The following is a 25,752-nucleotide window of genomic DNA, read 5'->3' as shown; positions in this document are numbered from 1 at the left end:
TGTGGATAAACTGTCTGAGTAAATTCTCCAGAGTTTCTCCTTGGGAGGAACCCTGAAATTCTCTTTGGAATGTCCTGGGCCAGTGGTTCCAGAGGCGTATCTAGGGGAAATAGTGCCTAGGGCAAGCTCTGAAATTGCGCCCCATGTCCAAACATCATAACTTTACCATAATATCAGCTCAAAAACACAAGTCAAGCTTGTTAATCTTTTAATATTTCAAAAACTATGGACGCAGTGGACGTAGCCAGACCAAAAAATGCTGGAAAACTACAAATTTCAGTATGCTGGGGCTCATGAAATACCCAAATATGATGTGGAGGTGTACTTGGAAAACTAAACAGAAGTGCCTGTTTAAATCTCTACTATGCACTGTAGCATCACTATTACATAGGTTTTAAAAATAAATGGAGAATTTGACTCCAGATACTCTGAAAATAATTAAAGGATATGCAGAGTAAACTGTGTCACTGCTTGGAATATATTCTAGTATTTCAGAAAGACAGCTAAAATGAGAGAAAGAGAGCAAGAAAATCCCAATGGGCCTTAATACTAAGGATTTCACACTGATTCAAAGAGAAACTCACCATTCAGCTCAGAATTCACAAGCCTTGATTCTCTGTACATAGTGCTAAACTGAATATGCATACAATTAAAAAAAAATAACCTGTAGCCCCTTCGGGTGGCTTCTTAAAGGCCATGGGTGGGGTTTCTGCAAAGTTTACCCTCCCCCCGCCGGACTCTTAATTCCCCGCCGCAGACCGTCCCGGGCTGATTTTTGGGCCTGTTCGGGCCTGCAAAGTTCGGTGTGCTGGCCATTTTGGAGGCTGCCACACATGCTCAAATGGCCCCTATGGGGCCTGGCATGGCCTAGGGCCTTGCAGAGGCCATTTGAGCATGCACGCTGGCCATTTTGTTTTTGGCAGCCATTTTTTTAAAAAAAATTTAAAAAATTAAGTTCAAGTGGCACTTTCAAGTGGCACCTGGGTCATGTGCCCTGCCTGCCCCACCCTAGATACGCCCCTGAGTGGTTGCCAACCTGGGGGCCTCCAGAACTTGCTGAATTACAGCTTCTGGCATCTTGAGCCACAATAAATTGTAGCTGGGGATGATGGAAGTTGTAGTTCAGCAACATCTGGAGGCTACCAGGTTGGGAACCACTGTCCTAGGCTATGTGCATTTGGACCCCCTGGATGGTTGAATGGTATCTTTTGATGATGTATGAGTTTGCATATCCTCTGTTATGCCTGGGACTAAAGCCAGATAAGAGCCAAGTCAAAAAGGAAAAGCAACACAAAATTGGATCCATGGCATGAGCAAAAGTGTTCAAGCTCTCCTGTACATGCCATGGTGTCAATCCACATCATGGCTGCTGTTCAGTAAAGAGAAGCTAAGACTGTCAGGGCCAGCCATGTTTTAACAGAACATGGAGTTTGGCTCTACAATACTGTCAAATAGTGATGACTCTCAGTGTCAAATATTGTTGAATGTCAGATGTCAAATATAAAATATCTGCAGAATAGTAACATATTTAGATATTATTTGGAGAATAATCAACTCCAACACTCTCACAAGATAATTATGATTTAAAAAAATTGAGGTATGAGAATATTTCAGTTCCAATTTCTGCCAGTGTGGCCATGCAGATTGAAAGAGACTTCCAACAATCACTGAGGGCTGATTGAGGGGGAAAGGGAATCTGTGCTTTTAGCAGAAAGTGTTAGGAAGTAATAGCAGGGGCGGGGGTAGTTCAGTCAGCACTGTGTAAATGTGCAGCTGCTGACTTGCTTGCAACCCACATTGACATCAACAGCCCCCATCTGCACTGGTGTTTGCTGGCCACTTGGCAACTATACCCTTGCACCTTGTTGACTGAACTATTCCCTGCCTCCTTTGCCACCTCCAATGCCTGGTTAAAAGAAATGGGGTTACGCTCACTCCCCCAGTGGCAATGGGATTTTTCTGCTTCTGTGCACTACTCACTGGTCACTTACCTTAAAGGAGCCCCACTAACTCTGGGAAAAGCACAGCCTTGCTTGGTGGGTATGGTCCCTTCTGCATGGTACCAGAGAAGCTGTGCAGAGTGTTTGGCTTGGACTGAAGCTTTGCACAGGCCTAATAAACAATTAGTCAGTGAGTCGCACTTAGGATCAATGGGAGACACCCACTGGCTCCCAGGTCTTGCCATGAAGAATCCTGACCTAGATCATAAGAACATAAAAAATAGCCGTCAACTCCCTTAATTTCCAGCCCCAGTGGCTTTTGGTTGGGGATTATAGGAGTTGAAGTCCTCTAACATCTGGGGATGCAATGTTGAGAATATGCTCTAGTACACCATTGTGTTTCCCACAGTGGACCACCAGATGCCTCTGGGAAGCCCCTCTCCTGCCATTGATCCCCTGCTACTAGTATTCAGAGGCATCCTGCCTCCAAACATGGAGGTACCACAATCATTGTAGCATGATGATCACCCCCTTTGTGGTGGGGACTGGAAGGGAGAAGCAAAGGACAGGACGATGCTTAATTTTCATAATTACTTGGGTCTAGGTTCAAAGTTTTCTATATCATGATGCCTGAGTGAATTATGAATTGAAGTATATTTCTTTGAGAAGTTCTTCTGTAGCTTAGAATTCTAAGCAAGGTTCTGCACATATGACTTGTCCCCTTAGCTAAGCACGGTCCACCCTGGTTGCATATGAATGGATTACTACATGTGAGCACTCTAAGATATTACCCTCAGGGGATGGAGCCGCTCTGGGAAGAGCATCTAGGTTCCAAGTTCCTTCCCTGGCATCTCCAAGATAGGGCTGAGAAAGAGATTCCTGCCTGCAACCTTGGAGCAGCTGCTGCCAGTCTGTGTAGACAATACTGAGCTAGATGGACCAATGGTCTAACTCAGTATATAGCAGCTTCCTATGCTCCTATGTACCAGGCCAGCTATATACACATGGTTAATCCCTTACCCTCAATGAAACTTGCTTTGATTGTTGCATTCTGCTTGACCAAGACACTCAAGCAACCAGTATTTTTATAGTGTGCAACTTCTCTATTTGCGCCAATCACTGTTCATGATTATTGCAAATATTTGATGAAATTGTTGTTTTCCAGCTCTGAAACCAGTTCATAACTGGTGCTATGGAATGGACACAAGGTAGGTAAAGTGAACTACAATCCCCAGGGGAAAATAAAATAATGCACATACATACAACATTATCTGTGTGCATGTGCCAATTTTACAGCTGGAGAAAACTAAGCGAAACAATGAGTGTTTTTTCAGAACACTCACAGAGGAAGTCCAAACATAGCAAGCTGCTTCCCAGCCAGGCCAAATGAAGGTCCAAAATGAGCTGAAGTTACCAGTATTTGTGGATGGCAAACATTAAAAATTCACTGGATCACCTCCATAGGCATAATATAAAACCTCTCAAAACTGCCATATTTTTGCAGTTCTCAATAATGTTTCCATAACATTCAAGTCTCATATAAAGTGTCCTTTGAGAACGTATTTAAGGATGTTATATGGTTAGACTTTGCTTTTTTGCATTGACAATTACTATACAATAAACAATTTTATTCCTGCAGTTTTTAACTATATTTCTGAAAAGAAGAACAAGAAATGGAAGTAAACTGGCAATAAAATGTGTACAATTCTGCTTTAAAAAGAAAATAGCAAATAAGTAAGTCAATACTACACTGCAGCATATTTTGCAGCCCAGCACATCACGTTCCTTATTGTCAAGTGAATGTTCCCTGCGATAGATTGCAGTACTATAGCTCTTTTCCGGCACATTCTAAAACTTCTTTAAGATGATGCGCTTTAAAACACTTCTAGTCCTTGACAGAATTTATGTGGAAAATAAAGTTTGCTGGTTTTATGCAGAGGCATTTTTAACCTGGCTTGCTGTCTGGAAGTACACACAGACTTTGCCCTATAATTCCAGGTAGAAGCAATACAAGTGTATGAAGCCCTTAACCAGTACACAAACAACAGACTTGTGCCTGTATATGAATGCAGGTTGTTAGTTTTAGGAAAGGATTGCCTAGTGAAGCAATCAGGGATCCATACAGAATTCCTATGCTATGTGCATCAGCCTCCCCACTGACCCTATGCTGGGCAATTCCTGATGGACTGTTTTCTAAGCTCAGTTCTAGATTTCATCTTGTTTCCATTGCTACAGTCCTGGACGGTTTTCTGTTCAGCAAAATCCCAGACCCAGAGGCAAAGCTGCCCTGACACCGGATGACAAAGAAGGGCTGTGCTACCATATGCCTGTTTCACATATTTGATTATTTTCTTCACTTGCTTTCAGATTCTGCCTGCTGCAAATAAAGTGGATGTACATTGCTAGAATAAATTCTCTCTTCAGACACTGAAATGATTCCATTTGCTAAGGAGAAAGGCTCTTTTTCTACAGCTGTTTCTTGTAGAAAACAGCTATGCTCCAGCCTAATGCCACCTATCTGGCATCAAAACAGCACAGTAGTGCCTATAGGAGGAGAAAATGTTAAGAGCAATGTCCTTAGGCATTTCCCCATTACGAGCTTTAAAATGGCCAGCAATGCCCAGAAATTTATTTCACTGTGATCAGTACATAAAATGGGGAAAACAGGTGAGCACACATACACGCACATACAATTGTGCTACACCAGAGTGACATTTTCATCTCAGCATGTTTCTTCCTTCTGTGGTTCCGCTGCTTATGTCCTCTCTTGTTCACTATCATAATACAAGTAGTAGCAGAAAATGACAAAACTGTGCTTCCCATTTATGGTGGCCAACCCTTCCCTGCAAAACACCCTTTTGCACTGTTATCTCAGACACTCTATAAAGCAAAGAGCTAGGTTCCGTATTTTGAATTTCAGTGTGCTGAAGTTATTTTCTTTATATATCTTATCCTTTAACTTTGCTGCTTTGGACAATACTTTCTGTCTAGCCCTGCCCCCATGTTTAGGAATGTGAGCACATCATGAGATGCATGTCCTGCTCTCCCCCACCCCCACCCCATCATATCAGGGTGTCATCACCTAATTACGTAGGAGGTGGTTCATTTCATCTACCCCTTATGCACAAAGTGGTATTTAAATCATGTATGATGGTGGTTCTCAATAATACTCCCACCGCATGTGATTAGGCAGCAGCTCCTGGCACAACGGGAGAAATGCAGGATGTGCTCACAGTATCTTCTTTTTAGTCTCTGTTAGGTTTTCTATTATATATTTATTTTAAAGAATATGTCATGCCTTTTTAACCTATAAACAGGTTTGCAAGACACAAGTATTGAAAGAAAAGCAATAAGTCATTAGCTTACACACTGCAAAGCTCAATGGTGACAGTGACAGATTCTGTCCACAGCATTGTGCAACCGTATGGAGCAATGCTTTTTTCTCTTATTCCCAGTGGAAGAACCATCACACCAGGCAGTCGTGCAGTACACCAAGGAAACAGAATGCCCCACCTCTGCAAACAGTGCCAGTGTGTGTTTTAAAGCTGTGCAGCAGCAAGGACAAAATCTCTCCCTGTTAGCATCAAGCTGCACAGTATGTAAGCTATTGAAACAATCGCTAGCATCTGACATCAAATAAATATATAATGACTGACAGTATAAAAGGATGCTGTGATCAGTGTGATCATGCATCCTGATCCAGTACATGCATCCTTCGTGGATGAGGAACATACATACATAAACAGATCCTGCACACGTTCCCCTTCTCAACCCTACAGCTAAACCTGTGTGTAACTCTTAGCATCCTCCATGGCTCAGTGAGTCACTTTAAAAAAAGAAGAAGAGGGCCAAAGAGCCCGTAGCTATGGAAGCCTTACAGCAAAAAAGCATCCAAACAAACCATGTGACTGGTTTATTGCTAGGCACTGTATAGATTAGCACATGTGGACCTAAGTAGCAAATTCAATAAATATATATAATGGGCCACATTCTCCACTGCTTTACGAGGGCTGGAGGAAGAGCTGGGCTCACACATGAAGCCAGGACATTACAGTAGCTGTGTTGCAGGCTTGCCTTGCAGACCAGCATGCAATAATGGAGATAGGAAACAATTTTTGCTTCCTTTCTTTCCCTGCAAAAGCCATGTTTCCTTTGTAGAAATATGTCCCTGAGGGTTACACAGTAGGGAGGTGCAAAATGTTTCGAGCTTGAAATTTCCCAACTCGAAACAAGCTGGTTTGAGTGTTTTGAGTTGAAAACAGAATGCGCTTCAAACGAAGGGCCTGTTCTGAGCTCAGAATGGAATGATCCTATTCCGAGGGTGAAAGGGATTATTAAGGAGGATAAGGAGATGGTGAAAAGGGACTGTGAAAAGGATAAGGGTGTGAAAGGGATTATTAAGGAGGATAAGGAGATGGTGAAAAGGGATTGTGAAAAGGATAAGGGTGTGAAAGGGATTATTAATGAGGATAAGGAGATTGCAGAGAAGTTGAATGAGTTGCTTGCATCTGTCTTAATGGTGGAGGATACTGACCATATACCCTCTCCAGAATTGAGCTTTTCAAATTTAGCGGCTGAAGAACTGGGCCAATCTGAGGTGACAAGGGAAGATGTTCTAAGCTGTCTTGAAAAAGTAAAAATTAATAAATCACCAGGGCAGGATGGCATCCATCCAAGAGTTCTGAAGGAACTCAAATGCAAAATTGCCGATCTCCTAGCAAAAATATGTAACTTCTCCCGACAATCAGGCTTTGTACCAGAGGACTGGAAAGTAGCCAATGTGACTCCAAGAAGGGATCCGGGGGGATCCAGGAAATTACAGGCCGGTCAGCTTAACTTCGGTGCCAAGTAAATTCATGGAAAGCATACTTAAGGACAAAATTGTTAAACATATAGAAGAAAAGGCCTTGCTGAAAGAGAACCAGCATGGCTTCTACAAGGGAAGTCTTGCCTCACTAACCTTTTGGAGTTCTTTGAGAGTGTCAACAGTCATATGGATAAAGGTGATCCGGTTGGCATAGTATACTTGGACTTCCAAAGAGCTTTTAATAAAGTTCCCCACCAAAGGCTCTTGAGTAAACTTAGCAGTCATGGAATAAGAGGACAGGTTCATATGTGGATTGGTAAATGGTTGAAGAACAGGAAACAGAGAGTAGTAGTTAACTGACAGTTTTCACAATGGAGGGAAGCAAGAAGTGGGGTCACTCAGGGATCGATACTGGTACCAGTGCTCTTTAACTTGTTCATAAATGATCTAGAAGTTGGGGTGAGCAGAGTGGCCAAATTTGCAATTTACACTAAACTATTTAGGGTAGTGAAATCCACAACAGATTGTGAGCAGCTCCAAAAAGACCTCTCCAAACTAGGGGAGTGGGCGACAAAATGGCAAATGTGGTTCAATGTAGGGAAGTGCAAAGTGATGCATATTGGAGCAAAAAAACCCAAACTTCACATACATGCTGATGGGATCTGAGCTGTCGGTGACTGACCAGGCGAGAGATCTTTGGGTAGTGGTGTACAGCTCAATGAAATTGTCAACTCAGTGCACAGCAGCTCTGAAAAAGGCCAATTCCATGCAAGGGATCATTAGGAAGGGGATTGAAAATAAAAATGCTAATATTATAATGCCCTTATACAAAGCTATAGTGCAGCCACATATGGAGTACTGCGTACAGCTTTGGTCACTGTACCTTAAGAAGGATACTGTAGAACTGGAAAAGGTGCAGAAGAGGGCAATCAGAATGACCAGGGTCCTTGAGCACCTTCTCTAAGAGGCTAGGCTACAGCATCTGGGGCTCTTTACCTTGTAAAAGATGCGACTAAGGGGAGACATGATTGAGGTCTATAAAATTATGCAGGGAGTAAAGAGGGTCAACAGAGAAAAAATTTTCTCCTTCTCTTACAACACTAGAACCAGGCGACATAATAAATCTATGTTTCACACAGCACATAATAAATCTATGGAATTATTTGCCATGGGATGTGGTGATGGCCACTAGCTTGAATGGCTTTAAAATGGGCTTAGACAGATTCATGGTGGCTACTAGTCTGCTGGCTGTGGGCCACCTCCAGCCTCAGAGGAACGATGCCTCTCAGTACCAGTTGCAGGGGAGCAATGACAGGAGAGAAGGCATGCACATACCGCTTGCCTGTGGGCTCACCAGAGGCAACTGGTGGGCCACTGTGTGAAACAGGTCAGACAGAAACAGGTCAGATTCAGACTTTTAACTGGGCAGTGACAGTCTTTATGTGATAGAAGCAGGTGTTTCTCCTTCCACACAGAGACAACATCATAGGCCTCTTCAGGAATTCACACAACCATGGATGATATACCCAGTTACGGTGCCCAGGGAGCACACTGGCAAGCCCCTCTCCCATGCCAATGTCTTTTTAAACTATATTCCCCGATTTCTACAGATACAGTGTTTGTCTAGGGCTGCCATGTGGAAAAGAAGGTAGGCCTCCTGTTCCTTTAAAAAATGCACAGAAGAGGGAAATTCAGCAGGTGCATGCAGGGGAAAGAAAAGCTGCACCTGCAGAAATTCCCTCTTCTATGTATCTCTTAAAGGTACAGGAGACAGGGCCTCTTTTCCATATGGCAGTCCAATATTTGTCTCCAGAGAAAGAGACCCTTCCCATGACTGAGAACATTCTCATTCACAAGAGGCATCTTTCCCCCAATATTTGTCCCTGAAAACAAAGGTCACGTCTGTGCAGGGTGGAGAGTGTGGTTTAAGAGCACATTGGCATAGAGGGTGGAGCTTGTCAGATCCCCAGCACAGCATCCCTCTAGTGGCTGTTGCTGGTGTCTATCTTGTGTTTCTTTTTTAAGATTGTGATCCCTTTGGGGACAGGGAGCTGATTTATTTGTTTATATCTATGCAAACCACTTTGGGAATTTTTGTTGAAAAGCAGTATATAAATATTAGTAGCAGCAGCAGCAGCAGCAGTAGTAGTAGTAGTAGTGCACTCCTGTGGCTGATGTACCTGGCTGGAGCATCCATAGTTTTATGATGCTTGAACAGAGCTCATGTCACATGTGTTCCAATAGTATGCCCAGTTTGAATGACCTCTCAGCTCTCTCCCCCCCCCCCCCGCTTTTGAGGCAGAAATATTGTACAAATTGAGCATATGTATACCTCAGGGGTCTGTACAAAGCACCCATACTGTTTGTGACATTATCTGCATAGCAGAGGGGAAGGGGACATGCTTGCTCCTCCACCACATAAATACTGTCAGTTTCCAAGCCAGAATATCCTAAATTTGAATTTCATCTCAGAGGCAAATATTGCAGGTTGTGAAATAAAGAAGATTATGGATCACTGAAAGAGGCCATGATTCTAGTATGGTATGTTGTCATTATCCAGCTGCACACACAAAAATTTGATGCAGCACACAGAGCTCTGAAAGAAAAAGTCAAGAAATCCTCAAGGGCAGGAAAGTGTCACTGAAGCCAACTTAAATCAAATGAATGATAACTCCATTGGGATAACAGGAGGCATCCATCATCAATGCATGCTTGCTTAATGTCCTCCATTTCTGAATATTTTTCCTGTCAGTCACTGACTTCATCTGCAGCTAGGAAGATGAACAGAATGATTCTTTGCAGACTAACGCTACGGACCATTGAAAACACACTTTAGCAAGAGTATTTAGCAAGCATCTAAGCCTGACAATTTATCACCTGTTCCTATATTCTAGCTGGCTAGAGGTGTGGATTAACAGCCTTAGTATGTAAAAAAATTCCCTTCAGAAGAAATCTAGGACAGGCCATGCCTATATCACATCTACTAGTTCTATACTGCTTAACCAAAGCTCATGTTCAAGGCATTATTCAGTCTCCATTTGCTTTTTGTGATTTGTTTCATTGAATGAACATTGACGTCTGCCTGAGATCAGAGAGAGTTTTGACATCTACAAGTTCAGACTCTTACTTGAGAAGCAATACTTTTTGAATGTCGGAGGAGTGGACATCTACTCTTCACCTCAACCATGCACCAATAGTAATGTGTGATGATAGGTCTGCTTCATGCAGTACGTGCAGAAGACTGATATGTATGACTCTGTTAAGACGGGGATGGGAACTGCACAACTTGGCTGTCCACATGTGCAGGTAGCTCCCCTCACAAGGCCAGGGATGGCTCCCCCATGAGGCCAGGTGAGGTAACCCGTGCAGCAATAGTGCCAAAAGGCAGCCCTCCTACCCACCACAGGAGTCACCTCACCTCTAATGCTGCCACTCCTGCCTCAGCTGTGTTGCCACTGCCACATCTTCAATACGCCCCTATCTTTGTACCTTGCCTCCTTTGCCAGCCCAGGCACAGCCTTCTTTTCCTTATTGCCGGCCTCAGCTGCAGGGCAGGGCACACCACCATATCTGACTGTTTGCATGGCATGAGGCAGTGTGGCCTCCTTTCTGTGCAGCTGCACATCCAGGAATGCTTCAGCTGAGACAGGACAAATCTCTTTGGTACACAGCTTAAGTAGCTGAGCTGTTCCCGCTCTTGTAAACTTGTTTCTCTTCCCCTCCCCACCTTGGATTAACTTCTGAGCACTTTTCTGGGTAGCTCTTCTCCCAAGGGCTTGGCTTAATGCATCCAGATGCTGCTGCCCAGTCCTTCCCTCACAGGGCCAATTCACACTTTACTTTTTGAAGTCTGGTGGTACAAAGGATGCTCTAATTTAAATGGCAAGATATTATGAAACAAGAAGTAGTGCATTTTTCTCAGCTCTGTATGTTTCAGAGCACAGGGCTCATTTGGATTAAAAATGGAGAGCAATATAGGATGTCATTGGATATGAGATACAAACTCATAGCATCATCTGTCTTTGATAAAATGATATTCTTCCAGGAGTCTATGCAGAGTAAACTCCCCCTTCTGTCTACATAAAAATGAAAATACAGATTGTTTGCACTCTGCTTTTAAAGAGGTGCTAAAACAGACCAGACACTTAGCTTAGTCAGCTGTTTCAAACAGCAGAAATGGATTGGGGTCAATTAAAAATGTGTCTATGTGAATGAGTCATAACTTGTGATTTGAAAAGGAAGATTAATAGAAGAGCATTTGCAAATAAAAGAGCCAGTGGTCTAGTTTGGGTGTTATTTTTGGTAATCTTTTTCTTCCATGTGAAGAGGAGCAAGAGCAAGTGTGAGAGGACATGTAATCTCCATAGCAAGCTTGCCCCACATCATACCAGGCCAAGCAGCCCCCACAGCCTCAACCTCCCTCCTCCCATCACCTCCAATATTCTCAGCCCCTCAGTGTGCCCTGAGCACCAATTCCTCCGCTTCCACAGCCATGCTTCCCCGCTAGAGCGCCATATCTCCCTCCAGCTTAGATGGTGGCATTGGCAGTGATGGCAGGTTCAAACTACACAGCTTATCTCCAAAATGCAATTCAAAAAATGAGCATACGGTTTGAGCCCATATGCATTGGATTGTGTGCACACAGGCCTCAGTCAACCATTAGGACTTCACATGGGGAAGCACTAAACAAAAAGATAATCTGACCTGATCCAAATACACACATCAGAGGGTGGCTTATATGTGGCCAGCTGAATGTCTATGTTGGGATTTGTCTCAGTTATTTATATGGGGCATGTTTCTTTAATTTGAATGTATCTATGTGTGGGCTTGGGGGTGGAGTCACTGTATTTGTCTGCTCTTCACTTGCTGTCCTGAATTCAAACCGAGAGGTTTTCCCTCTCTCTGCATAAGAATCTGTTTATTGTGGTGATTCTCTTTATTTAGGAGGGGGAGAGCAACTGTCCCTATCCACCCGCAGCACAGTTCCCCTCCAGTGACTGTTGCTGGTGTCTATCTTATATTTCTTTTTAGATTGTGAGCCCTTTGTGGTCAGGGATCCATCGTACTTACTTATTATTTCTTTATGTAAACCACTTTGGAAACTTTTGTTGAAAAGCAATATATAAATATTTGTTGCTGTATTGTTTCCTTAGCCTATGTTTTAGATAGTAACAAATATCAAACTCTTGTTTTTCAGTTAAAGTTGCTTCCTGAGCAATTACTTATAGAGGATAAGTAATTTCTCCACAAGTCTGCATGGTGTGTATGTAGGTACAACCACCTGCACACAGAGATCTCTCCCTGAGACTGGGTACCCTGTTTTTCCAGGGCTAGATTGTATGAAGAGTGCCATACACATCTTCAATTGTATGTCAATATGTACCATACAGATATGCAACTGTATGGCTGGACCTGCCACCACAATCCTACTTCCTACTGTTTATGTGTTCACTCACTCTGTCTATGTTAGGAGAAGAGGGCTAAAGACAGTCAGGACACGCGTGACTCACAGTCCAAAATAGAACCCATACCAGTCGAGCAACTGGGAGGGGGTGAGCGCTGCAGATCAGAGACATGCTCCAAAATATTTCCATCGCAGTTAGTGTAGGCACCATATGTGCAGGCCAAATCTCACTTAGCATGATCATTTGTGGCAGTAACGGTGGGAGGACAGTGGTAGGAGTATCGGCAGGTACACCAGCTCTTTCTGCACACCCTGGATCCCCAGAAGTGAATATTCAATACCATTAACCAAGAGAAATGGTAATTTCTTACTGGACATATTAGTTGCAAAGAACAAATCCGAGAATTACTTTGTACACTGAAGGATCATGCACCATAATTGTCAAATGGTATCTTTCCCCAGCTTAGGTTTTGCATTGTAAAACAACTTTTGTTTGGTGATTTACGAGCCTTTGGCAGTAACTGTAATTGTTTTTGATAACAACAAACTGAGCAGCTTTTGACATTTAATCATAGTGCACTACCAAGCATGACAGTATCTAGAGCCTTCATAAGCCTGGCTGGGTCCCCAAAATGAAGTTAATTCAGTGTGTTGACTCTAGGGAACCATAGGATCATTGCTTCCAGAACTGTAGGGTCACTATCAAAGTCTGGAGTTCGTCAACACAAAACTGCTTGCATTACTGGAGCATAGGTAAGTATTGTTTGGATGGTGAAGAAAAGTTTTACTTTGGAGTAAAGGTGGTAACTTAGAGCTGTGCTACCAAAAAAGCCCAAAAATTGAATCAGGTGATGTAGTTTGGACTGGGCCACTTCAGACAGAGAAAGAGTTGTGTGTTTGAATATTATCTCATATAAAAACCTTCCTACATATCTAAAAACATCTACAGGCAGGGAGCTACACCAGGTGATTCTGCTAATCATGCAGCTCGGCTTTTATGACAGATATCATACAAAGCTCATCTCATTCAGATTTCATAATCAAATCCTAAGCATGGCTAAGGTGAATTTTTGCAGGGGTGGGGATGCTTTTCATGACCAATCTCATTCATTGTGAAAAGCAAACCTTTCTTGATGGGGAGGGTGCAGCTCAAAAGCGAGTGAGAGTGTTTGCAATGTAACCATACCTGTCTATCCACAACACTCATGCAGAGAGTGATCAGGCGGCCCTTCTCCAATGCCCATTCAAATGGTGGCTATAACTCCCTCCCTCCTGGCATCCACTCAGGTGGTGGTGCTTGCATTCTGCTTAGATTTGCCATATTCCACTTCCCCAAATCCTGGCAGCCTAATTTGCCTAATGTCCAAATGATTTTTAATTAGTCAACAGATTAATTAACTGCAGACTATTACATAAAGAAAATTTGGGTTCTAATCTAATACTTGCCCTAGCTGGTATCACAGGCACTGCAGAGTAGGAAAAGGCAATGGTAGATAAATAAACAAAAAAAATGTCTCTCTGCCCTCATGGCAGAAGATACAGTGAAGGCCAGGGAACAGAGTTTATTTACTTAAAGAACTGAACAGAATACTGCCTTGCATATTTTGCCTTGTATCTCTGCTTCTATGAGGGCTAGAGTCTTGCCTTTGATATCTAAGCTGGTAGAAATCTGGGCCTGTTAATGGTCCAAATAAGCAGTGGGCGGCATAGCCAAAATCCAGGCAAAAACTAGCCAAGCAGGCCATTTGGCCATCCTATCCCTGCTACAACATCCATTCAGAATGAAAGTAATGCAAGGCAGGAAGTATGGTAGTGTGAAAAATTCAGGATGTCCATAATGGTTTAGCTTATATTAAAAAATCGTTGCCAATTCTGCATACTGTATATTGTTTTCCCCTTGGCTCTCTTGCTTCTTTCCTCTCCAAAAGCTCTTCAAGAAACATAGCAGATACTGTATCTGACTTGAAGATCAATCAATTACAGATTTCTGTGTTTAAGTACAGTGTTTGTCAATAAACAACCTTGAGGAGTCTGGGTTATTTTCTTAGTGGGAACTGATTTTCTTAGTGGGAACTGATTTTTCAACATTCCGATCTGGGTAGTGCAACTCCCCCCCCCTTTGCTTATCTATGGTTTGGGTCTTTTACCTGACCTTATTGTTTCCTAACCTTTTAAAATCCTCTGGAAGGCTTCCCCGCCCCCGTCACACACACTCTTTGCCATTCTTAATCCATTTCTCAGTGCAGTGGCAGGTAGGATGGTATTGTGCCCATTAAAACATCCTTGCTGGATCAGGCCAAAGCCCCTCTCCTTGGAGAGGAGAGCTGTTTTGTGGTAGCAAGCATGACTTGTCCCCATAGCTAAGCAGGGTCTGCCCTGGTTGCATCTGAATGGGAGACTTGATGTGTGAGCACTGCAAGATATTCCCCATAGGGGATGGAGCCAATCTGGGAAGAGCAGAAGGTTTCAAGTTCCCTCCCTGGCTTCTCCAAGATAGGGCTGAGAGAGATTCCTGCCTGCAACCTTGGAGAAGCTGCTGCCAGTCTGTGAAGACAATACTGAGCAAGATAGACCAATGGTCTGACTCAGTATATGGCAGCTTCCTATGTTCCCAACAAGAGTAATGCAAAAACCTTTGGCTTAAGATGAGAGTTAAGATGCTTTACATTTTCACTTGTCCTCCAAAAAGAAGGGAAATTGCAAGTTGAGATGCTCATCTTACTTCTACACTAAATAAGCTTTAGATATGAGGCTCCATGTACCCACACTTTGCCTCAATCAGAGATCCATCAGGCACAAATTCATCAGGGGCATCTCTAGGAAGTGATTAGGGAAACTTCACCTTTTAAATGTCTGCAGAAATACATCCCAGCCCAGCCCAATGTCGTACTGAAAGAGCAAGACAAAGTGTGTGTGCATGGAGCCTCATTTCTGAAGCCATCATCATATAGGGGTGTGCACAAATGGTTTATGCCAAACTAGTTTGCTTTGAACCAGGCCCTGTTAATCAGTTCAATTGCTGACTGAACCGGAGGGTGGTTTGGTCCGTGGTTGAACGGAACCAGGCCTCAAGTAGCTCACTCACCCCTCTTTTGCTGAGCCACTGGAATGTGCTGCTTAGGGCTGCAGGGAGGGTGAGCGGCGGCAAGCAGCGATGCCAGCAGCTGTGCTGGCCAGGTAAGCAGCTTACTTACTTGCTCACCATTCCTGCCTGGCCATCCCTTCCCTCTGAAAGGGTCCCCCACCCCACTGTACTTGTAAAGAGGAATCCTCATTGGATTCCCCTTTACAAGTATATCCCCCAAACCAGTTTGGCCCAGTTCGATGGTCAAACTGGACCAAATCTGGTTCAGGCAGTCACAGGACCAACTAAGATAAAGTCACATTTCCCCCCACCATCCCAGAAAAAACACAATTTAATGAAACTAGTGGATTCAGAAATAGTGACAGTGTCACGTAATTTATTGGGGTTTGGAGGCAAAATACAATTACAAAACAATAACAGTATTGTACACAAGAATGGAGAAATAGTTAGAACCCCCTTCACAGGTTTATCATCTTTATGGATGGGTCTTTAACAGCTGCATGACTGTGAAAGCAGATACTTACCCATCGTTAGATCACTATGCCAAGAAAAGCTTCACCTGTTGCTTTCTCCCTGTTATGCAGCTGTGAAAGGCACAAACACTCTGCTCATACAGATAAGGCCTGACAGGTAAGGCTATGTTTTTTAAATAAATTTACTCAGAACAGAATTGGCTGCTCATCAGTGAGGATTCCACAGATTCCCTTATACCATTTCAAAGCCTCAGAGCAATTTCAGTAAAACACCCTGCCTCCTACCAGAGCTATTTTTTTCACATCACTCACACAGTAGGCCATCATAGGAGGCCCTTCCTGTAGATAATTAGCAACAATGGAGCTCATATGGGAAAAAGTTGATCTTTAAGTCATGAAGAGCAATAAAACTAAACAAGAACCAGCATCTTGAATTGGGCCCAGAAGATTACTAGTCACCAGTACAATTACAGCAAAACAGGTTGGATATACTCTCTTCCTTCTAACATAGGAAGAAGAGACTGTGTTCAGTGGTAGATCATTTACTTTGCTGGCAGAAGGTCCCAGGTTTGATCCCTTGCATTTCTGGGCAGGGTTGGGGATGTCTGCAATCCTAGAGAGCCACTGCCTGTCATTTTAGACAATGCTGACCTAACTGGACTTCAAGGGCATCCCTAACTACAGTGTATCACAGGAGTCAAATCTAGGACTCTAAAAGTCTGGATCAGCATGACAAGCTCTCTGTTCTTCAGAAAGGAGTACAGCCAAAGCAACCATGAATTTGAAGAAGTCACTCATAGCTATTGCAGACTTGAGTTTATTCGAGAGCCTTGGAATACCCAAAGGTTCCTAAGCTGATCTGATAAGGTGTTTTGACACCTCATCTAACATAAACACCCCATCTAGTGCCTTGGCACTGCTTACCAGCATCTGAATTCAGTTTCAGCCTGTTTACTTTCCTCCAGACCTCCACTGGACCACCACCTCCAGGCAGTGGTTTAAAAGGGAGACAGCTATTCTGGGATGCCTTAATTAACAAAGTAAAGAGCTGAGTATCATCAGCATGATAATACCATCCAACTCCAAAGTCCTGGATGTATCTATTCACGTGTGTATGCGGGGAGAAAGCACCTGTGTGTCCATCTGCATTTCATTACTTTCAATAGGATATGCATTCAGATAGGCAATCTGAAATCACATCTTTATCCACATTCTCACTCAACTAGTCAACTGGTCTGACTCAACATAATTACTTGCAGCTAAAGATGATAGACTGAGCTAGCTCAGCAGGTAATGAAATCAAGAGCACAGAGTGACAAGACAAGGAGCATCAATCTGACTGCATGGGAAACAGTTGCTTGGTGTCTTCTCTTTCCCTTTAAAGTGTGAACAACAGAATGGCTTCTGTGAAATTGCCCTATAGGACATCTAATTGGCTAGTTATACAGTGCTGTCATCATGTTTATTACATGATCCCTGATTGTTTGCGATCATGCAGCGAAGAAACCCTTTCAAATTAAAGAACTGTGCCAAAGTGAAAGCAAATTGGGAAACCATGAGGCTATTCTCACAACTGGCTAAAATCGGGCTAGGGAAGCCTAGCCTGATTTTAGCCAATCGTGAAAAGTGCCGGGCTCGCAGGCGAGTCCAGTTGCTGCAAAGCAGGTAACCCGCTTGCAAAGCCCTCCCCTAAGCCGAGGTTAGCAGACTGAGTGCTCCGCTAACCTGGGCTCTGTGATCGTGTGTTTCTGCGGTGTGGCTCCATGCCACGGCAACTCATGAGGAGACCCCCGACCGGGAGGCTAAAAAGCAGCCTCTCAGCTTGGGGGTCTCTGCAGCATGATCTGCATGCTTGCACAGAGCATGTTGGAACTTCTGGGGGCCGCGTGGCCCCCCCCAACTCCCAAGCCCCTGCCAGCTCTGTGATGGAGCCAGCAGTCGTGTGGGCGGCCGATCTGGCCACCCAGGGCTGTAGCAGGGATCGTCTGTGGGGAGAGCGGGCTAAGCCCACTCTCCCCGCTAACCCTGTTATGGCGGGTCTCACCGATCGTGACTCCCGCCTCACCGACTGAAAACAGGTGCAGCAAGTATGTGAGAATGAGCTAAATGGCAGATAGATCTTCTTGGTTTGGGACCCTATGCCAGCTTTTGAACTGATACATTGAACCTCATGAAAATGTGGTGTAGCACTAAAATAATTGTGTTAAGAGGAGTTCTGCATAATGTACCATGTCAAAAGCCATTGAGGGGTCAAAGAGAATTAGCAAGGAGACATTATCCTTGTCCATTTTCTGAGGGGGGGAAACATCTACCAGAGCGCCATTCTGCATTACATGAATATGCATGCTGGTGCCATAAATCTTAGGTCTTGTTCATACAGTTAGCAGGTTGCCAAATTCCTTCCTATTATGGAGGATTGGTGCACTCACCCCTAATTCACTCCACATCAGAATGTGTGATGCAAGTGTTTGTATTCTTTTCTGAGGGGCAAGAAATATATATCAGGCTATACACACAATCACCTTTTGTCTTACACAACAGATGTAGGCCTACTTGCCTCCTGTCCCCATGAGAAGTAATATTTGATTTGAGTCAAAATACCACAATGTAAAGAGTAAGCAGAGGCGTAACTAGGGAAAATAGTGCCTAAGGCAAGCACTGAAATTGCGCCCCTGTCCAGACAGGAATGATGGGACTTGTAGTCAACAATATTTGGAAATCCTTGTTAAAAAGAACACTGTACCATCTAGACATGGTTGTTGATCAAAACCTGAAAACATGAGCCATCTCTGTAAAAGACCTAGAACAACAGTCAGGAGTTATGCAAGGATTCCAGGTGTCATTTTCTCTGTCTCATCTCATTCTTTTTTTAAAAACATGACTTTGTCCTAGAGGATCACCTGCCCAAATAGCCAATAGCAAAACAGGGGAAGAAGAAGGTGGTGGTGGGGGGGATGATTCCTGCCAGCCTTTGTCTTATGATGACTGTTGGCTCATGATGGGGTATATGTGCATTCACCACACCAGTGCTTACTTTGACATCAAGAGGTAGGAGGATACATTAGTTTGCCACACTAGACAGAGGCAGTTGAAACAGGAGCAAGACAGCCAAGTTCTGCCAGGGCCAAAACCAGCCCCTGCCAGACTAAGAAATCATTGTAATTTGCCCCTTCCTGACACAAGCAGTGTGCTGTTTTTTTTATTATTGACTCTAACTCTCAAATATCCCAGTCATGGATGGAAAATTCACGGTCAATTTACAAGAGACACATTTTCTACATGGAAGTTTCTTCTGTGCAGGTGTTGTGCAGAAACCCATGGGTAGTGACCGCCGGGGCATAGCAAGGTTGGAATGGGCCCAGAGATGAGATTTTAAAATGGGCCCCCAGCCCCTCAAAGTCCAGGGCCTCCACACATCCCGGCCCCCAAGGATTTAAGTCTGATATTTCAAAATAAGTATGCTGCCTGGAAATACATCTCACTGAATAGACACATGCACACTTCTCACAGTATATAGTGATATACATTGAGTACTATATATTTGTGCCACTTTTAATGCCTATAACACACTAGCAACGCTAATTATTAAAATGGCCCCCTCGCTGCAGATTAGCAAAGGAGACTTTCAACCATGCAGAGTGAGCCTATGTTTGTTTTCTCAGAATTCTGAACAAATTCAGTAAAGTTTGATTCCAGGAGGTTTTTCGCACGAGGCTTTTAAAGCGCTTTAAGACACATCTCCTCTGGAATGGAGGTGCTGCATTCACATGTTGGTCAGATTGACCCTGAAGTCCCTGCAAGTTATTGGAGAGCAGTTCACACACAAGAAAAATAAAATAAAATAAAAGCACAACACATGCTTCACAGTTCTCACTCAGACCTTCTGAGTTGCAAAACAACTTGAACATAAGTGCATTTATAAATGAATGAATGAATGAATATTTGTTCCAGAAGTTTTTGTAATTTTCTGACATGAAACAAGCCACTTATAGGCCTTTATAGATAGTTTTTGTTTTTAAAGCCAGCACATTTTTCAGTCTGTTTTAAATTAAATATTCAGAGACTTCTCAGTCTCGCCCCACCACCCATATCAAAGCCCTATGGCAAGCAGATCCCTATATATGGGGGTAACCACAAAAAGGAATTCACAGCCTACCTGCAAGGGCTGTGCTGGATGGTCGGGTCTGCTGCCGGGAGCTCTGCCAGCCTCCTTCCTGGCTTGCTGGGGCCTACTTGAGTTCAGGCTTCAGGGAGGCCTACTCGGAGGAGGCCTCTCTGGAAGCCCCGCCCACCCACCGATCAGCTGCGAGGCGGGGAGAGAAGAGCTCTGCAGTTTGCAGGCTGCTCCGATCTAGGCCTCGCTGATCCTAGGCCGGAGCTAGAAGCAAGTGGCTGAGGGGCCCTGGGGCTGGGCAGGTGGGCAATGGGGTGGGGGTGGCAGGAACTGGCATGGCGGCCCCCCTCAGTGGCACCTAGGGCACGTGCCCTGCCTGCCCCCCCTAGTTATGCCTATGAGAGTAAGTCCAGTAGAAATGGGAAAGGGTGGCAAGCAGATATAATCTCATCTTTCTTACAGCAAATTGGGTGATTTCTGCCCCTGCCTCACTGCCAGCGTTCTCTCTAACAGAGATTCCCAGGTGTTGTTCACTACTACAACCATAATCCCCATGCAAAAGCTGTTGCAGCTGGGGATTCTGGGAGTTGTAGTCAACAACACCTGGGAATCCCTGTTAGAGGGAACACTGGCCCCGCCCCCTGGGCCAAAGGCTTCTGACATCACTCCTCTTCCTCCCCACACCATTCTCCCCCACTGTCCTGCCAGTGCTCTTGCTGCAGTAGCAGCAGCATGCATCTGCCTTTACTTGCTCATAGGAACATAGGAAGCTGCCTTCCACAGAGTCAGACCAGTGGTCAAGGTAGCTCAGTATTGTTTATACTGACTGGCAGCAGGAGGAGTCTTTCCAAGCCCTAGCTGGAGATGCCGAGGATTGAACCTGAGACCTTCTGCATGCAAAGCAGATGCTCTACCCCCAAGCTACGGCTTCAACCAGCAGCAGCGACAGCAGCAGCAGCAACTCATTTGCCCTTGCACCACACTTGTTTGACTACATTTCCACCATTCAGGGATTCCACCAGCCTTTCTTCTGTGGAATGCCTGAATGGAGTAAATGAAGCCATACATGTGCAGTGCTGGGGGAGCGATGGAGGGACTTGCAAGTGGATTACTGCTGCTGCCGCCAGCCAACCGTGATGACACAAACAGATCCCCAAGAGAGCCAAGCAGCCAGAGGCACGCTGCTACAACCAGGGCAGTAGTGACAGGCAGAGTGCATCAGGAGGGACAGGCCAGCAAGGTTGAAGAGTGGCGGTGTCAGGAGGCTGAGGTGAGAGGGAAGAGTGGCAGTGGCCTCTAGTTCAGTGGGGTGAGGCTGGCAAGGCAGGGGATGGGACTCATGAGGTGGCAGGGCAGGTATATTTAATTCTATACAAATGTACACTCTGATTTGCCCTGGGACCCAACCAAGCTTTGCCCTACGGACAGCTCTGGGAGGAAGCAAAGTGCCATGGTCAGATCAGCATAGCTCATGCCTAGAATACAATAAGGTGGTTAACACAATCAATAGGGTAGGAGAAACATCCTAACCTAATCTGGGAGCTGTGCATGTTCCCATATACTATGGGGAGCCAGCATAGTGTAGTGGTTAGAGTGCTGGACTAGGACCGGGGAGACACGAGTTCAAATCCCCATTCAGCCATGAAACTAGCTGGGTGACTCTGGGCCAGTCACTTCTCTCTCAGCCTAACCTACTTCACAGGGTTGTTGTGAAAGAGAAACTCAAGTATGTAGTACACCGCTCTGGGCTCCTTGGAGGAAGAGCGGGATATAAATGTAAAATAAAATAAAATAAAATAAAATAATAATAATAATAATAATAATAATTTGATCATCTGTCCATTAAAAAGCAAGGTCAGAGGCATCCGTAATCATGTACCAAGCAGCAACTGGGTCAGAGGGATATTTCTCTTACCTCACTCAGTAGCTGCTTACAGAGAATGGGGAGAATTAGACTGTAGGAAAAAAGGAGGGAAAGCAGGTCCAATACAAAGAAAATTCTGGTTCAATGGATTTCTCTCCATAAGAGCCTTCAATACAGGACCAGTGTCTAAGCTACAGCAAAAGTGACTACAGGGCAAATTAATAACATTTGATGCAGATTCCCTTGACTCCATCTAAATCATTGATAGAAATGTTGAACCCAGTGCTCTTCAACACCTCAGCAGACAGGAATAAAATTTTTTAAAAACCTTGATAGATTTAAAAAACTGGGTTCAAACTTGCAAAATGAAATTCAGCAGAGACACGTGCAAAATTTTGCACCCAAGCAAGCAAATAAATACGGTAAACAAACTATCAGATGCACATGTATAGGATGGGGGATAACTGGCTTGGCAGTGGTCCATGTGAAAAGGATTTTGAGATTACAGTCAATCACAAGTGAAAAGGAATCAGCAATGTGATGCAGCTACCAAAAAAAAAGGCAATTTTATGCGATATTAATAGAACCATGGTTTCCAAGTCACAAAGAGTAATAGGCTGGGTTCACACATAACAAGCCACTTAAAGGCGCAGCAGAGAAGTGACTTGCCTAGGAAGCAAGAGGTATTTAGTTTGAATCCCCACTGGTATGAACACCTATATCGGGCAGCAGCGATATAGCAAGGTGCTGAAAGGCATCATCTCATACTGCATGGGAGATGGCAATGGTAAACCCCTCCTGTATTCTACCAAAGAAAACCACAGGGCTCTGTGGTCACCAGAAGTTGACTCTGACCCGATGGCATGAGCTTTCCTTTCCTTTTCACACATAACACAGCACCTGAGCTCGCAAGCTGCTGCGGACAAAAAAGTACACAGAAGCCCCACTTCCATGCCAAGACTGGTCATGTCATACACACCCACCACTTTTGGCATATCCTGCTCTACTAGCAGCAGGGAACATGACATCTGTCTCTGATTTCAATCTAAGCTACAGATGATGGGATTCCTGCTGCAAGTAGGGTAGGATATGCTAATACTGGTGGGTTTGCATGACACCACCAGTCTTAGCATATTGTTACCAAGAATGGAAGTAGAGGATGGCATGGGGGTGATGGGGAAGCACACACTGCCAGCGGAATGGCTACCTGCGGTGCCGCCATTATGTCTGAACCCACACACTGTTTCACTTTATTCCACACTAGTCAGACCTCAAATGGGTGTAACACTATAAGAAGGATGTAGACCAACTGTTCATAGGAAGACAATAAAGGTGGCCAGAAGCTGGAAGTAAGATTGAAGGGGCTGGATATGTGTAGCCTGGAGAAGAGGAGACATGATAGAAGACTTTCCTGAAGGGATGTCACATAGAAGAGCACAAAGACTTGTTCTCTAAGAAACAGAGATCTATAGATCGAAAGGCTTAAGTTACAAAAGGGGTAGCTTTCAGCTGAACATTAGGAGAAACTTGTGAACTGGAAGAACATTTTGACAATTACCTGGGGATGGGGGAGCCCTACCTTGCTAGAGGCCTTTCAGCAGACTGGAGATCCATCTGTTGGGAATGCTCTAGCACTGAATTTCCTGCATTAAGAGTAAATGTCCTACAAGGATCCCCAGTTCTATGATTCTATTTTTTAAATTAACCATTATCATAATTTTCTTTATATCTCTTGCATACTGACTGCACCTCTAGCCTCATTGCACTGATTAGCCTGCTTCCTGACCATCTCTCAGGTGGGGGCTACAATTTATAGGCTAGGCACAGACCAGAGTGAAGACGTTGTTCTCACTCTGATGCTCCCAGGCTCCTCCTTCATGGCTACCCGTTAACAAGCCTCTTGGCCAGGGGTCAGGGGACAGTATATGTGCCACCCTATTCCAGGTGGCAGGCATACTAGGCTCCAACAGCCAGCCATGCCCAGGCCTAATCACACATCCCCTTGTCACACCTATTCTAGTATTTGTCACAAAGACAACCTCCCTCACAAAACAGAGAGCCCAGCATGCTTTTGTCCCCTCACAGGCCTTTCAATAGCTGTGAATCATTGGTTGTGAATCAATCACAGCCCTTGATTTGTCTTTTTTAATTGTCAGGCATCATGTGAATATTATTGGGGTTCTGGTCATGCTGCCAGATTGCTATTTTTTAAAATAATAATAATAATAATAATAATAATAATAATAATAATAATAATAATAATAATAATGTATTATTATTCTGAATATTATAATAATATCCAGAATACTAACAGAATGATGACAGCATTACTATCCTGGGGCAGTGGTACTCCCTATGGACTGGGGCTGTAAGAAAGTGGCTCGTGGGAAGCTACTGAAAACTACAAACCTAGGAAAAATTATTCAGCTGCACGGAACCTTTCTAATCCCTAAAGGCTGGAAGGAGCAAGATCTTTAACTGACAGCAGATTTCCACAAAGAACAAGTAGTACTGGATCACTGCATGTCTCAGATGAATACCATTTACTGTGCGGCTTAACATCCAAGCAAAATAAAAGGTCAAGACTCTCCTTGTTATGTTGAAAAGTTTACAGTGTTTGTTTTCTTAAACGTTATTTTTTAACAGTCCACTATAGAGACATGGTGCATGCACATCTCTCAAAATATACCCATCAGGCTCCAAAAGAGAGTGTGGAGGAATAGGCATGGAACCTGGGGATGCAGTTTAGTAGCATCAAGTGAATTAACCAGAAAGTTACTGAATTTGCTCAGCAGCAGATACTTGGAGGTGTTACCACAAGCCTGGACATCAAAGAGGGTTTGCAGATATATTGCCATTTATGATGGCTCTATGTGCTTTGGGGTTGCTTCTCATCATTTGTCCCTTGTATCATGTTGTATCAATATATCATATACTGGTAAGCAGGGTAAATGCAGGGGTTTAGCTATAACTGAGTAGATGAGTTCAAAGAACCTGCCCCTCCCCAGATCTCAAGGGGACCCCAGCAGCAGCCCTCCCTATTTTCTTCATTATCTCCCTCACTCCAATGGGCCACCGAGGAAAAAGGCCTGCTCCCCTAGCTACTTCCATTGATAAATGTTAACATTTTGCTCAGATTGCCCTGTATTTGAATAGCGTTTGAGGTGTGATGTTTATCCTTTGTTCCACCTGCTGCATCCTAGAACAGATACTCATGGGATAGGTTTTGTCTTTCTATTCCAAGCTATACTAGAGAAGTAAAGTCTGGAGCAAGAGCAGAATGCTTTGCGAATCCCCAGGGACTCAAACTGGGAAATCCAGGAGCAGGGCCCAAGTGCCTTCCTTCCACAGTTCCCTCTAACAGGGATTCCCAGATGTTACGTAGCAACATAGGAAGCTGTCATATACTGAGTCAGACCATTGGTCCATCTAGCTCAGTATTGTCTTTACAGACTGGCAGCAGCTTCTCCAGGTAGCAGGCAGGAATCTCTCTCAGCCCTATCTTGGAGAAGCCAGGGAGGGAACTTGAAACCTTCTGCTCTTCCCAGAATGTCTCCATCACCTGAGGGGAATATCTTACAGTGCTCACACTTCTAGTCTCCCATTCATATGCAACCAGGGTAGACCCTGCTTAGCTAAGGGACTAGTCATGCTTGCTACCACAAGATTCCAGTGGAGCAGGTGCCATTCATGGGAGAGCGGGGAGTAGCTCCCACATGGTTAGGGCAACATCTAATGGGCCCACAGTGGCTTCAGTTCAGAATGGTCACAATACATGATGCTTCACTTAGCTCTTCTCTCAGGAATCCATTGCATGTCTAGATGCTGATCATCTCAGCTTGAGAGACACTTCCTATTATGAGGTTGAGCATGAACAACTCTGCTTAGTTGTTGACTTGTGTTGAAGGTTTCACTGGTAATTCTTTGAGCCCACTTCACAGTTTTCATCCATTAAACTTGCTCCGGCAATCTTCACAAGAGTCAAGAGATAGATTTTGTTCCAGAAGAGAAAATTCTCAAGTACGTGGAAGAAAATCTGATGAAGAAAATCTACAAACACTACTG

The 25,752-nt window shown here is 44.1% G+C and overlaps 1 long non-coding RNA gene across 1 annotated transcript in view; it reads right to left on the bottom strand.

Moving 5' to 3' along the window:
* The window catches only part of LOC128342089 (uncharacterized), a 51,368-nt gene extending 31,303 nt beyond the window's left edge, over positions 1-20,065 (bottom strand). Inside the window, exon 1 of the long non-coding RNA XR_008314767.1 lies at positions 19,866-20,065. This is a non-coding gene — a long non-coding RNA (uncharacterized LOC128342089). The remainder of the gene's footprint in view (positions 1-19,865) is intronic.
* Between the last annotated feature and the right edge of the window lie 5,687 nt (positions 20,066-25,752).

Source organism: Hemicordylus capensis, chromosome 2 (assembly GCF_027244095.1).
Source record: "Hemicordylus capensis ecotype Gifberg chromosome 2, rHemCap1.1.pri, whole genome shotgun sequence".
Taxonomy (NCBI): domain Eukaryota; kingdom Metazoa; phylum Chordata; class Lepidosauria; order Squamata; family Cordylidae; genus Hemicordylus; species Hemicordylus capensis.
The sequence above is the reverse complement of the archived record's forward strand: the minus strand, read 5'-3'. Positions and strand labels throughout refer to the sequence as shown.